Source organism: Molossus molossus, unplaced genomic scaffold, assembly GCF_014108415.1.
Source record: "Molossus molossus isolate mMolMol1 unplaced genomic scaffold, mMolMol1.p scaffold_m16_p_12, whole genome shotgun sequence".
NCBI classification, from domain to species: Eukaryota; Metazoa; Chordata; class Mammalia; order Chiroptera; family Molossidae; genus Molossus; species Molossus molossus.
The window spans coordinates 58,302,033-58,317,463 of NW_023425347.1; the positions used below are offsets into that span (position 1 = coordinate 58,302,033).

Below are 15,431 nucleotides of genomic sequence, written 5' to 3' on the forward strand. Positions count from 1 at the left end.
GAAAGATTAAGGAGGTTTTCAGGTAGTTAGGCACATATAACTGACTCTTGCCGGGTTAGAAGTATTTGCATTTTAGAATGTGTTGTGTTGGGTTTTAAGAATGGGAGACATTACTCAACAAAATCTGCTCATTAGCCAATGAACCCAGGGATAAGGGAATCTCTGACAGGGTGTGGCTGGCTGAATAATGACCACCCCCACCCCATCCCCAAGATGTCCACATCCTGATCCCAGAGCCTGTGAACACGGCAAAAGGGATTTTGCAGGTGTGATCAAATAAAGGCTCTTGAGGTGGGGAGATTATCCTGCATTATCCAGGTAGACCCAAGGATGTAATCACAGCTTCCTTGTAAGAGAAGGCAGCCTCCTGGGAGAAGGAGCAGAGCGAGGAATGGCATAGCTGCGAGCCAAGGAATGCCAGACCAGCCTCTAGAAGCTGGAGGCAAGGGCCACATCCTCCCCTGCAGCCTCCAGAAGGAACCAGCCCTGCTGACACCAGACAGGTGTTTAGACTTCCCACCTCCAGAACTATAAGAAAATAAATGTGTGCTGTTTTAAACCACTGAGTTTGTGATGATTTGTTATAGCTGCCGCAGGAAACTAAAACACAGGGCTTGCAGTAATATGAAGAAGAACTGAGTTAAATCAGCACTGACTTGACCCCACAAATCTGGGGCACCGGGATGTACCAGAGCAGAGAAATAATGACAGGGAGTGTTCGTTGCTGATGAAGCTCAACTTCACACATAAACCTTAAAACGGGTGCACAATACTACAAACAGTCCAACGTGCTTATACAGCTGAAAGAGAGCAAGCATCTATGTCCAGGGAATTCATGTGTGGGTGCCTCTGCCATGCCAGCCCACCTCAGCTCAGCTTCTCGTCCCGTTTGTTCACTGCTGTATACCCAGCACCCGGAACAACACCCAGCACATAGCAGGTGCTCAATAATAGTTTGTGAACTCATGACAGTCTAGAGATAAAAGACAATTTGTGAATAACTACAAAATCTCCAGTGGATAGTGTTTCTTCTGAAAGGTTATCTAAGTGGCCAGACTCAGAAGATTTTGAGAAAACATCCTCCTCCTAATGGCACGTCTCAGCTTGGCCACACAATGTGGTGTGCTATAAGAATGGCAAAACAGCCCTGGCCAGTTTGGCTCAATGGTTAGAGTGTCAGCCTGCGTTCCAGAGAGACCCGGGTTCAGTTCCCGCTAAGGGCATGTACCTCGGTTGCAGTTTGTCCCCGGCCCTGGTTGGGTCGTGCGGGTGGCAGCCACTCGATGTGTCCCTTTCACGTAGATGCTTCTCTCTCTCTCTTCCTCCCACTCTATCTGAACAAGAAATGGAAAAATGTCCTCAGGTGAGGATTAAAAAAAAAAAAAAAGAATGGCAAAACAAAAATTCAGAAAGTTGGTGAAACCAGGTTATATGGCAGTATGTTAGCTCCATGTCCCCGCTATGCTTGAAGACAGCATTAATTTCCTTGAGAGTTTTTCTCCTTGGCTTAGTGCTGAGATGGCACAAAACAGGCAGAGGTTTGATTCTTTCAGATTTACTATTAATGCCACCAGCATTTCAAGAATAAAGTATCTACAGGCAGATAAAGCCTCTTAATTAAATGAAGTTTTATAGGCATTTGAAATATTCCAAAGTTAAGGGCTAGGGGGAAGGCAACAGCACACCTAGTGAGGATTAAGTAACAGCTGTGGCTAAATCACATTTCCAAAAGGACCTTGTACATCAGGTACGCCCAATCCTGGGTCTCATTCTGGATTCTTCTCCTAACAATGGACAAAGGGGAGAAATTAAAGAGCTGCAGGCCTCAGGCTAATGGCAAACAAAAAGGAAAATAAACATCTATCCATTTTCTCAAAGAATGTCCCGTGAGCACCTACCCTGTGCCAAGCCCAGAGCTAGATCCTAGAGATAGAAAAACAATTTAGTTATTGAGCATTTTCTTTTGCATCAAGCAGCGATGCTTAGTATGAAGCATGGCCCCATTACTATAATCTTCATTTTTACAATGAGAAAAATAAGGTTAGAGAGGTTTTGTGATTCTCAGGAATTCAGGTGGCTAGTGCTTGGCAAAGAATCTGAATCCATGTTCATGCGACACTAGGGTTGATATTCGTTTTTTAAAATATGTTTTTATTGATTTTTAGAGAGAGAAATAGCGATGTGAGAAACACCGATCGGCTGCCTCCAGCACGCCCCCTCCTGGGGATCAAGCCTGAAACCTCGGCATGTGCCCTGAGTGGGAATTGAAGTGGGACCTCTCAGTCCATGGGACGACGCTCAATCCATTGAGCCACACTGGCCGGGCCAGGGCCCATATTCTTACATACAAGTGTCCCAGTGTCTGCTCAGTGAGGGTCAAGCATTTGAGCTTTGCCCATCACTAAATGCCACTAGGAAGTCAGACCTCAACATATACACATACATCAGGTAAGTCTGAAGACAAAAGTTTTCCACAGAGCTACCTGCCACAGGAACACAAAAACACTTTTTGAAGCCTTCTTGAACAGTGGTTCGAACTTTGACATAGATCAAAATCATTGAGAAGGCCTGTATAAAACAGATCACTGGTCCACAGCCCCTGATTTTCTGATGCAGGGGGTCTGGAGTGGGGACCAAGGATCTGCATTCTAACAAGTCCCCAGGTGAGGTTGCTGCCGCTGGTCCGGGACCACACTTTGAAACGACCCATGCCTAACTCTGAAATATAACCTCTTTAAGGCAAGAATTCTTTTTTGCTCGCTGTATCTAGTACAATACTTGGCACAGAACAGGTATTCAGAAAATATTTACTGAATGAATGAATCTGCTGTGTACTTGAAAAACAGATAACCAACTTTATTAGAACTGCGTACAAGCTAAGTGTAAATAGGTTCTGACTGGAGCCTGGCAGATTATCTTATGATTAAGGGTGTGAGCACCTTAATAAGTGTTGTGACATATCCTTTGGCTGCTCAGGCATGTGTCAATGTATGGGTGCTGTTACTGCAACCTCTCTCAATCATGGTGATGTGGTGTATTGGGAAGAACACAGAATCTGTGCTCATTCTATACTCATTAAGCACAGATTCTGCACAGCTAATGCCCTGTAGCTGAATGTTCGAGGGCAAGTTCCCCACCCAGGAAAGCTTTGTTTTCTCTTCTATAAAATGAGTTCTGGAAGTTCAAAACAACATCTATGAAGTATTCAGCTAAATGTCTAGCATGTGGCACTAATTCTTCAGTGGTAGCTCTGATGAACTTCATCATAAACACACCTCTGTCAGGGTCATCACAGAAATCTTGATCTTCAGTAAACAGTCCTTCATGCAACAATATTTAGCAAATATTTACCAAGCACGTCATTCACTCTGTGGGGCATGTTTGATTCCCAGATGCCACATTGAGTAATGGGTTAAGACTAATGCCTTCCCTAGATTTTTTTTTTTTTTTTTGCCACCCCAAATGGCTTGTTCTAAAAACCTTGGGAGGAAAGGCCCAAAACAGCACTCTGGAAGCGCTCTGGGGCAAGAATCAACAGGAGTTATGCAAAGAGGTGAAGCCAGGTGCTCCTCCTCTCTCAGGAGGCATGAAGAGAGTTGAGTCAACAAGCCTACTTGCTCTGCAGCCAAACAGCCGCCACGCAAGCGGTGTTCTCCCAGCAGGTGTGAACTTATCAGAAGAGAGGCTGCGCTGTCCAGTAGGTACAGCTGGGAGGGTCTAGCCCAGGCTTTCTCTTACGTTTCTGGCACATCAGCAGACCCTTCGAGATGCCATGAGAGGCTCACCTGTGTCTTCCAGGTTCTTCACAGGAAACAATAAAGGCAACACAAGATGCCCCATCCTCTGGAAAACACGTCAGCGAAAGTTACTGTGCACTGTGTATGTTTGCCTCCAGTTACTCTGCTAAGAAAACTAAAATTACAACTAAGGGAACCAGATAACATAAAGCAACCTTGACAATTTCGAATTCCTGTGTTCATTCATGATGTAAAAGACTTAGAAAGGTACCCATTTGGACTCCTGAGAATAGGAAAATCCCAAAACCATAGTTTACTATTTTCAAAGGAGTTTCAATATGGGCAGAAATCAAGAATACTGTTCTTCAGGCTAAGTTTATATCCTGAAATATGCTTCTTGTAAGAAATAATTTTTAAAATGTGGAATCTAAAATGAAGTAAAAATAACATACAGTATGTTCAGCTTTGAAATTTGCCGGGACTCAGCCAAGTTTACCATAAACAGAAGGCAGAACTGTCTATTTTTAACTTTACAGCCCTTGGGTGATTAAAATTTTGAGCCATAATAAACAACTTTTTTCTTCTTCGCAACATAATTTCTCATTTGAAACTGCAGTCTTTTTCGTTGTTTAGGAGATATGGATTGAGCACTTTGTGTTTTACTAATTCTTTCTTAAACGCAAATTTCTAGCAGAGACTAAATGCATGCATTCGCATGCCAAAAGCACAGATTTCTTTTTTTAAAGAAGAAAAGAAAAAGAACCTCACCAAAACCCAAAACTAAATTGCCTTCTCTTTTTCTGTTTTAACTAACAATTAGTACTCGGACAGTTGTCTTTTAGGAGCAAATCACAGAAACAGATCCCCCACTCTGCCTGCATGAGTGGAAGCACCACGAACACCTCACCATCACCCAGATTATTTGGCAATAATAACACTATTACAGAATGTTCGCAGAGCCTTCTATTATGGCAGCAGAAAGTATATTTTCCTCCCAGGAAAGACAGTTGGATGTGTAGTAAACCCATAGCCTTTGACACACCAGTTAATTACATCAGTTAGCTACTATCTTCTGAGCATGATCATGGTATTAATGAAACTATTTTAGTGTGGAAATGGAACAGGTCAAGACAAGCAGATGAGGAAACAGAGGGGATTTAAGGTCGTATAGAATGTCAGTGTGCTGAGTCACACAGAACTTAACCTTGGCCCCCAAAAAGGATGTGAAATGTTCCCCTCTGCTGTGAGTCTTCTCGTCCTCTGGCATCCCTCGGGGCTAAATAGCTCAAAACCTTTTAGTAATTAACAAGTTTAATTTAACTGATCAGCAACTGAGTTATGGGAGATCAACAAAAGCCCAGTACCATAGGTGCTAACTTTAAATGCCAGGGCTTTCTCCTTGAGGGAAAGAAACAAGTGAAAGATGATGCCCAGTTTCTGGTCTGGATGACAGGGTGAAGACTGGTGACAGCCACTCATTCTGAAACACAGCAAGAGGAGCAGATGTGTTGGAAACACCAGCCAGGCAGCACAAGATGTTAACTCAGTTCTTGTTTACCTGTTTTGTGTAGTTTTCCCTGTTGAGTGTGGGTTTGAGACTCCAGAGAAAGACCCTCCTACCTCCCCCTTCTGGAGCAACAGAGATTATCCCAGCAGACACGTAAATATTTAAGCTTGTTCTTCAGGTCATGCTAAGAAATCTCTTCTCCAGACTTCATAGCCACACTTTCCTCAACTGCCCCTGCTGGGATAGGATTTCCTGATCCATTAGCATCCAGGCCTCTGTTTTTTTGGCAAACCTCTTAGCATTTTGTACCCAAAACTGGGCAAAAAAAATTCCAGTTGTGGTTTGACCACAGCCCAACACAGCATTAGCTTTTGAAAACGGCAGTGTCGCGCTGCTGGCCCCTATTAATCTTGTGGTCAGCTTACACTCGTGGGTTGTTTTCACATGAACTGCTGTCAAATTAGGTTTCCTCCACCCTTCCTTTGTACAATGACGTTCCTAACTCTAAATGCAGGATGCCCCATTCCAAGCCTGTCTACATTTAACAGAAAGTGTGGATTATCATCCCATTTCCATTTCATTCTGACCGATTCTGTCCTCAACTTCGCCAGAACGCCTGGAGCTAACAGCCTTTTGGAATGAGCTTTCCCATGCTACGTTCCAAAAGGGCAAAACAGTCTGAAAAAGTTTGTATCCCTTTATCACTGGGTTTTCCATATCCCAGGCTACTTAACAAATAGCATTTTTTTCCCTACAGAAAATATGTAAAGCCACTGGGGGCAAGGGGGACCAGCACACAGGGAACAAGATAACTTCTCATCAGTCTTAGAACAAAGCAAATCTACTGTAAATTATTTCTCTTATTCTGGAGTACAAATTTTATAGTTTTATAATGCAAATGTAGATACTGTACACTGCCTTCCTCCCCTCCCCCCCCAATTAACAACAAAAACAAAAACAAAAAAACAGCCAGATATTTACTAACACCCTGGAGGCCAGTAAACAATTTCAGTCTTTTCTGTAGGCAGGAGTAAGGAATGTTGATTGGATTTACTTAGCTATCAGTACGTAACAGGCTGTGTAGCCTTCGGGGCAGAGGTACAAAAAAAGTATAAAGGAAGGAGCTATGTTTGAAAAAAAAAAAAAGTACACCGGCCAATTTCCAGGACTTATCTCAGCCTTGCAGCCCCACTGCCTGGCTGTGGCAGGGTCACTTAAGGATTTGGAGCTCAGGGAGTGAGTGGTCTCCAGGCTTCTACCTCCCTGGATACTCCTATCATCATTTATTGGGTATCATTCAAGTTTGGTGGAGCTTAATGTCTGATTTCCACCAGGTCTTGGAACTGCAGGGAGAGCTACTCTTTCACTCAGCTCTCCAAACATCCCACAAATTAACTCCTTAGCAGATATCCAAAGTTTCTTTGTAAAAGTCTGTAAGAGGTAAAGAAACAATCTTATACCTCTACGGAACATTAGGAGCAGAACTATGCTTCACTGGATGCTTATCAATGTTAGAAACTAGAATGAACTTCTTCATAGTTAAATTCCTTACATGGTCTTTTAAAGGAGAATGGGAATACATCTGTTTGGGGTAGTTTAGATGTAGCTGTGCCTAAAGGCAGGAGGAAAGACAAGATCACTTCCCAATAACTGTCTGAGTTCATTAAGATGCCACCAGGGCAGGCCCAAGTAACTCGGGGGGGGGGGGGGGAGAGAGAGAGAGAGAGAGAGAGAGAGAATATGAATGAATATAAATTATAACATCTCAAACTCAGGGAATGCTGGTTCATATCAGCTACTAACTCCCCAGACTAGCTTTCAGAGAAGGTATCCGAACGTCTTTCCTTACTTTCTGATCTATAAAAGGGATACCCAGGAAATCTCTTTGGGGAAAGAACAAGTTCTCTTTGGATAGGAGCCGCCCAGGCTAAGAGTCAGCTACCATTCTCCCTGCAGAACCAGCAAGCCGCACGGAGCCCCCTGGGAAGGCGCCCAGGCCGACCAGTTCCGAAGATGCAGTCTCAGTCACCTCACCGCAAGGCTACACAGCTCGGGTTCTGGGCTGGCCTCTGCAAATCATTTTTCTTTGTATTCTCAGAGTAACTAAATGAGTTCAGAATTATTCTATTTTACAGATTAGGAAACCGAGACTGTGAGTGTTTAAAATGACTAATTCTTTATTAGAAAGTGAGAGCCTGGGTTTGACCACAGATCAGTCTAACCACAAAGATCTTTTTCACTGGTGGGGGGAGTGGGGGGGGGGACACCAGTGTATTTTGAAAATAATAACTATTTTTTTTAATAAATGAAAGAATTCTGTTGCTCTTTATTTCTCTAATGGAAAGTTGCCATAACCACTTTTCTTTCTTTGCCCCAATCTTTGCTCCTAATTCGGCCTCCCTCAACTGGAAAAAAAATCGAGAAAGAAAATGAGCTAACAGTAAGTATAAAGAACACTTAATGTTTACATGATAATTAATGAATAAGAGACATCTATCACCACTGGAAAAGGTTTTGGGGCTTCTATATCTCTTCCTCTGATTTGATAAGCAACTCCTGCTGACAGGCTGAAAGTCGGGGACAACCAAAACACCTCGTCCCGAGGTGGGCACATGTGAACGCACATCTGCAATCACCATGAGAGCGCTAAACATACTAACGCCCGATCCTACCCCAGGTGATGCCAAGAGGGGCCGCCAAGGTGGAGACCCACAGTCCCAAAGCAATGGAACCGCAAGTTAAGTGCAACACAAAATAAGTTTATTTAGAATTCATCCAAGGATGAAAAGGAAGCAAGAGCTGTGTATCCCATGAACATTTATGGCGAATCTGATGTTAAAAGTGATAGACATTTGCACTAGTTTTCCATCTAACTGTCCCGAACCCACCCTGGGTCCCAGTTCTGATTTTCCCATGGCAACACACAATTCGGTCTTTTGAATCCATTGTTCCTTGTTTGTAAAATTAGTCCCCTAACGTCTTCCCTTACTTTCTGGTCTGTGAAAGAGAGTGAATTCCAGAGCTGTTTTCAAAATTAAATGAAATTGTAAAAGGTACACAAGATGCTTAGCACAGAGCACTTAAAAAGTCTCAAAGTCTGAAACAGCTCTCCATTTGGCGGTTCTGGGCTTGAGTCACCAATCTTTCCAAAAAACTCTCCATTTCTGTCCCCGGTACTTTCCCTTAAAACGATCTCGATCCATACTATCATGTGTAGAATATTTGCATTCATAATCCAATTTACATATGTATAGGGTAGTTCACTTGAAAGAACTATGTGGAAGTTTCTTTTAAATACGACGCATCTATTTTTGAGCACCTATTATGTGCCAGGTATTATACCAAGTATTCTATACTTATAATCTAACTTACTTTATTTCATTCTTATAAAGCCTCTTCAGGAAAAGAATTATTTTGCTTGTTTTATAGATGATGAAACTGGGCCTCACAGAAGTAACTTGCGCACACACACACACAAGCTAGCAGGGGAACTTGCTTGAATTTGAACCCAGGCCTGTCAAAACTCCAAAGTCAAGCCTTAACTAGGCCTCAGTGTATAAAACACCTGATATATCAAGTGCATGTGAATACTTTACAAAGTATTCATAAAAAGTCCTGTGTGCACATGCCAAACTTTAAAAGATTTAAGTATAAACTGTCCTTTTGTACTCAGAACAGCATCATAAAATTAATTTCTAAATCAATATTGAAATTCATCTAGTTTCTATGTTTAGCAATCAGGGTTAATTGACCTCTCATAAGAGTGTCAGGAAGGTTCTAAAACACCTCCCCCAGCCCTTTTTTTACTATCCAAGCTTTTTATTAGCCCTAATGTTGATTGCCTTCCCAGGGCATCTACTGGTTTGCGGATAATTTGTCTAATTAAATTTAAAGAAGAGATGTTTCAGGGAGCACCATTTCATCATTTCCTCGTACACTCCATGCTGTGGCCTTTAATGAGGACCTAGACCCCATCTTAACTAAGCCTTCGCTGCAGCACAGATGAACTGTGCTTGTTAAGACCATCCTCAGTTGTCAGGAAAAATAGCTTTATTAAGGTCATGGAATGCGGAGAGTTTGATTAAAGCTAATCAAGGAAGAAAGCCAGGCTGCAGCACCGTGAATCAAGCCTCAGTACAACATGCTTAACATAACTTAACCTCGCCTATATGTTAAAAGCAGACATAAATAAGATCAGGTTTCTAAAAAGAATGCATGGACAAATGCAGGCAAATTACATGGTGTAATACATCTCTTGAGTTTTTAAGTTGAACAACTCTTTCAATAAGCAGCATATATTTTAAGCCGCATGGATGTGACAGTGGAGGGTTGTCAATAGCTCCTGTCATTAAAAAAAAAAAAAGAAAAGGTGTGTGGGGGGAGCATTACTTGCATTCTTTAAGATTTAAGACGTGTGATCTATAGATATGTCTGACCGGTGACGGCACATAGATATCACTGACTTGTTCATCTGAAAGTTAGGTTTCTGGCTTGGTAAACCTGAGTGACTATCATTAGAAAATGTGATGCTAAGGCATTCAACACTAATAGTATTTTGGAAAGCTCTTCTAAGTGGGATTTATAATATTGTTTAGTTTTAAGAAAATTAAACAGTAACAGCGGAGAATAGAAGTCTGGAAATCTGAAGAACTAGCTATATCCCTGACTCTCAAATAACTGGTCACATGATCTTCCAAAAAGATTCTTGGCCTGAGCTATCTGGGCCTCAGTTCTTCCAAGAGCCAAATGAAAGTAGATGGATTGAGTTAAAAAACTTAAAATCTACAAGTTCTACCACGCTATTGCAGTCTACTGCAGCCTTCACACCGTTTTCTTCCTAATTTAAGGCACAATGTTAACCTGAAGGGCCACCCTATATTGTTAATCAATGCTTACATTTAAGAATCCCAAGTCAAAAAGTAACGGCAGAGAATGAATGCATGTAAAGCCTTGAGGAGTTTTTTTTTTTTTTAAAAAAAGCAACTGCCCTGATAATGATGACCTCTTTTTTCTTTGTTAATACCTTTCTAATTACTTTTTAACCTTTCCCCTTCCAGATGTGCAGCTTTGGGACATATTATTATTAAAACACACACACACACACACAGAGACACACACACACACTCTTTTTAAAAAATATCTTTATAGCTAACTTCATTGACACTGATTTTAGCCAGACTCTCATGTTAAATTCATAAGTAATCAATCTCATTATTAACAATAAATAATTTGGTAAATTAAAGAATCTGAAAGTGGTCGTATCTAAGGGCCCCCAAGTCATATGTTATACCCTGTACAGCTGAAACAGACAAGAAACTTCATGAGATATATGTACTTGAGCTCCGCGGAGCGAAGGGACACGAGGAGACAGGAGCCCACAACAGCCTGACTCACCACCTTTTTCTGATTTACTGGAGGTAATGGAATACAGAGGCTTAGGAAGAACAGAGGAGAGCTGTGCATAATGGGATTTAAATAATCTGATTTTCCTAAGAAAGAAACTGAGAAGCAAAGAGATAAAGGATTTTCTGTTCTCTCTCTCTCTCTCTCTCTCTCTCTCTCTCTCTCTCTCTCTGTGTGTGTCTCTCTCTGTGTCTCTCTCTGTGTGTCTCTCTCTCTCATATACACACACACATCTTTAAAGCACCCTGTGGTCTCCAAACCACTTTTGCATCCCTTGGATATCATTTAACCTTTTTTTTTTTTTTTTAAATGAAGGCAAGAAGTCTGGTACTATTATTTCCAATCTTGAAGAAACAGAGGAGCAGATGTTAAGTCACTGCAGCCACTTCACACAGGTGGTTAATGGCAGTGCCGGAAGTAGGCTCCAGGTCTTCTGAATTTTAATCTAACGCCATCCCTACTTACATTCATTTTTTAACTCTACAAATATTTACTGAGCACCAGTTATGTGTCAGGCATTGCTCTTGATAGTAGGAAAACAACAGCAACAACACCAGTTAGGTCCTTTCTCACCCTAAAACGTTCTAAGTGTCCATCTGTGTGTATTTAAAATATGTATAGTTTAATATATATGGCTTTTCATACACTTTTGTATACCAACCAGTTTATGAGACTCATTAAAAATTAAGATCACATATAAATATTTATTATTTTTTAAGAACTGCTCTCATTAGGTCAACACAGAACAAATAAACCCAGCCACTCCCGCCTCCCTTCCTTCCTCATTCCCCCACAGCACAGCTCGCCTTTTAAAACAATCTACGTAAATAGCAAAGTAACATCTATTAGAGCTACACATTTGTTTCCATGCTGAGAAGGGGGTAAAATGGCTATAAAAGTATTTGGAGAAAGAAGAGGTTCAAAATTACGAAGAGAGTTTTTTTTTAAGGATCATTTTAAGCACACACACGGGATCTCAAAGAATACACACGGACATCTTATTTGGACAAAGTTTGTTCTCTTTACTTTCCTCTTTTTAATTTACACAAAGCACAGTCTGAAAAAGCCCGGGCTGGGGGGGAATGTCTGCTCCCCATCTCTAGTTCTGTTGCTGAATGAAAGATCGACAGGAAATTAACGCAGTGGTAGAGAGTTTCTTGCCAAGAGTGAACTCTGAAACAAAAGAGCCTCTATTGTGTAAGAAAATCTGACATCTATACCCTCGGCCATGTTCTAAACTTCAGCAGTCCTTCGGTTTGATCTATGATTTGTTCTACGTTTCTAACATATATATCTCAAGTGTTGCATTACTCCTCATCTTCCAACTCCTCCTAAAAAAGAAGCAGACTTTGTTGCTTTAGTCCTCTCTTTTCTCCTTGTTTAACTGTTTTTAGCCAGCAACAGAGTTTGTCCATGAATTCAACTACATTCCCTCTTGTACCATCCATGCCAAAAGCACACTACCTCGGAGGCTTATAGGATTTCAACTGCGACCACATGACCTGAGAGGATGGCATTAACCTTTGTTGTTCTAGCCTGATGTTACAGAAAATGCTCATTTTCTGAGAAATTTGTGAACCTGACATTGTTACTCATTCCCCGTTTTGAACAGCCTTTGCAACATTAATACCGCGGAAAGAATACAAAACATGACGGTGGAAGCCAGTAATCTAAGAATTTAAAGTCAAACCAAGTGCTGCTCAGGTACATCCACAGAGCATGATCCATGAATGGGGTGAAGTTAAAAACCGAGATTAATATAGTCATCACAGTGGACTGTTTTGTTTGATATTCAGTGCTAAACTCTCAGATAACTTTTTAGATGAATTCTCTTGATTCTTTTTTTGTCCAAGAGCGACATAACCAAAAGGACTGTCACATCTCCACTGCTAGTCTCAAAAAGAAAACTGGGTTTACTTCATTTCAATCAACTGGTTTACCTATATTTAATTGCTTCTATAGAAGTGTGTAAAATTGTGACCTACCAACACAAAATCATGTTCCTCTGCTATTTTAATAGGTGCCAATAAAGCCAGAAGTAGGAACAAGTCACCAAAGTATCAGCTGTAGAAGTTTTCTGGGCATGTTCCAAAAGTCTACATCTGCTTGGCAACAACTCAGAAAAGAGATACGGTTACTCTTTTTACAGTCACATAGCTTTCCCAGGCTTCAATGTAGGAAAAACAGCTTGCTCTGTATCAGAAGAAAATCCAACCAGATTTGCAAAAATCACTACTCACTATTCTGCCCCATCAACTCAAAAATTACTGCTACACATGGAACCCAAATCATCAATGACATGGTCATCATATATTGTCATGTTCACGTGGTCTGAGAGTCCAACTGGGAATCCTATCTTCCTTTTCTTTTTGCAACATAAACACTTAAGCATTTAGTGATAAAATATTAAAAGGGTAAGGCTCCAGACCCAGTGAGTACAAGTTGCTGATATAGCACCAACTCCAAAGAAAGGTGTCAAGTATGTTAAAATATGGCTCTAGCTGAGACATTAGGGGCCCTATTCTCTCCCTAATATGCTTGCCTGGTTCCTACTGTCCACAATTAAATGTGCATGTCAGCACTAAAACGCACCCCCTTAAAATCTAGGAAGGGAATTCAACACATCTATGTCAAGACACAAATTAATTGTCTCATTTGTTCACCACAAACAACAGGTCTAGACACTTTTTTAAATTATACCATTAATTGATCTTTTGTCACCACTAATTAGAGCAATAACATCACATTTCCTTTACTATCAAAAGTCAACTTTGAGCTGCTGGACAATACATCAATGGGAAAGAGGGTAAATGTACTGGGCAAAAAAAGAAGAATTTAAGGAAAAAGTTATATTATTTTAAAACAAGAAATGTTTATCACAGTCGGGTGCATTTTTATATTTTAATAAATCTTGTTTCTTGTGAAAACTTTATTTGGTCTCTTTTCGATTAAAGTTCACACTGCTATTATATAAAATGTTCCCTCATTGTTGGGAAATTACAGACAAGGAAGAATAGGTTGATGACCGGAAAAGCTACCTTTGTGCCTTGGAGAAAAAAAAAAAAAGTCACACGAACCTGTCATAGCCCTGGTCTGTTAGAAATGTAAGGGACTTTAATGGGTATTTTAGTAGAACCACTTAAAATTAAGTGATGAATTGGAATGGGAAAAGTTATTCCAATAAAAGCAAACAAATTAACTAACCTGACCTTGGTCCACATAAAAGATTCATTTTCTTAATGGAAACAAACTCTTTGCGTCTAGCTCAGGTTTAACCACTGAAGTGTATGTGGAACCTAAATTAAGCTATAGAAACGTACGCCTCCAGACACTCAGGTGTACATGCACAAGTAGGTAAGAGTTCTTATAGCTGCGGGATATGCCGCTGGCATGGTCTAGTATGACCCACTTCTACAATGATTACCACATGAGTCAGAAACCTGTTAAGACCCAATTAACAAAAATGTTATGCATCACTGATGCATGCTTTGTCCAGAGCTTAATTCCACTATTTTCCTAAGTAAATTCTGCCTTTTCTATTCATTAACTTTCTCTTCCCTTGGGTATGAGTAGCAACTTTGCCCATTTTGTTTTAAAAAAGGTTCCAGAAGATCTGAGAGTCCCAGGGCAATGGGATGTCTTTTTTGTCCAGTGCTCTAAGGATACGATAACATCTGTCGTCTTCATCATACATTTGGCATTTCTGATGCTTTAAAAACCAGGCATCTTTCTCATTTCACTAGCAATTTAAAAGATAAAATCAGTGTAGCCCAAACAAACTGGAAATGGGTTGGTCTTTCCTCTTCTTCCTCCCTCAGCAACCAAAAGTGTTTTAATACAAAGTGGAAGTAATTACTGAATAAGTCACTCTGGGAGCATGAAAAGCTTAGAGTCTAGGCTGAGGAGACAGGACTATCATGCTTGGAAGCAAAGACAGTGACTTCGGTTTTTTGAAGAAAAAAGTCAAGTAAGGTTCATCATAACAATATAAGAACCACTACACCGAGTCAATTCCCTTGTCAATCAGGCCAGGATACTAACTCTAGCCGGGCCCCCAAGAGACAGTTGGTAGGAAGATATGGATGTATTCTAAATGTCTCTCAACAGTCCTAACTTTATGAGATGTTTTTTAACATATTCATTATTTCTATACTCCCCACGGAAAATGTCCCTAATGTGAAATACCACAAAGAACTAGCAATGTCCGATGATAAAGGATGATAGTTGTCTTTCTGTGTGTATATTTCACTTGTATAGAAACTGCCCTTTAAAACCAAGCTGCATGGACTTACATTCTTACTCTGTGAGACAATGAGGGTGGGTATATGTGTGTGTGTGTGTGTGTGTGTGTGTGTGTATGTATATGTGTGTATATATATGTATATATGTATATATAATGTGTGTGTGTGTGTAGTATATAAATATATATATTTACATAATAAAATAATGGGGCAACTTGGCTACTTCTATATGGTCTAGAAATGCCCTTTACTTAATCTTACACTTTTAACATTTAAAAAATTTCTGAAAGAAAAGCATGAGGCAGGCACCACCATTTGTTGGAGAGTACTACTACTCTGAGTATGTGACCCTAGGTGAATCACTTCACTATCAGAACCTGAATTTCCTTGTCTGAAAAGTATAGGATTTATATCAGTTGACCTCCCTAAGGTCTCAATATCTAAAATTCTCTTTTTATGTATGCAAAATCACTCATTTCCATTTCATGCAGGCCAATACCCATTTTAAACAACAACATATGAGGAGGTTGGGTATATCAACAT

The 15,431-nt window shown here is 40.5% G+C and overlaps 1 protein-coding gene and 1 long non-coding RNA gene across 23 annotated transcripts in view; both read right to left on the reverse strand.

Moving 5' to 3' along the window:
* The window catches only part of NFIA (nuclear factor I A), a 355,490-nt gene that overhangs the window by 295,398 nt on the left and 44,661 nt on the right, over positions 1-15,431 (reverse strand). The window lies entirely within an intron of this gene.
* LOC118626012 overlaps positions 1-15,431 on the reverse strand; it is a 52,606-nt gene that overhangs the window by 11,634 nt on the left and 25,541 nt on the right. The gene's annotated exons all lie outside the window — the stretch shown is intronic.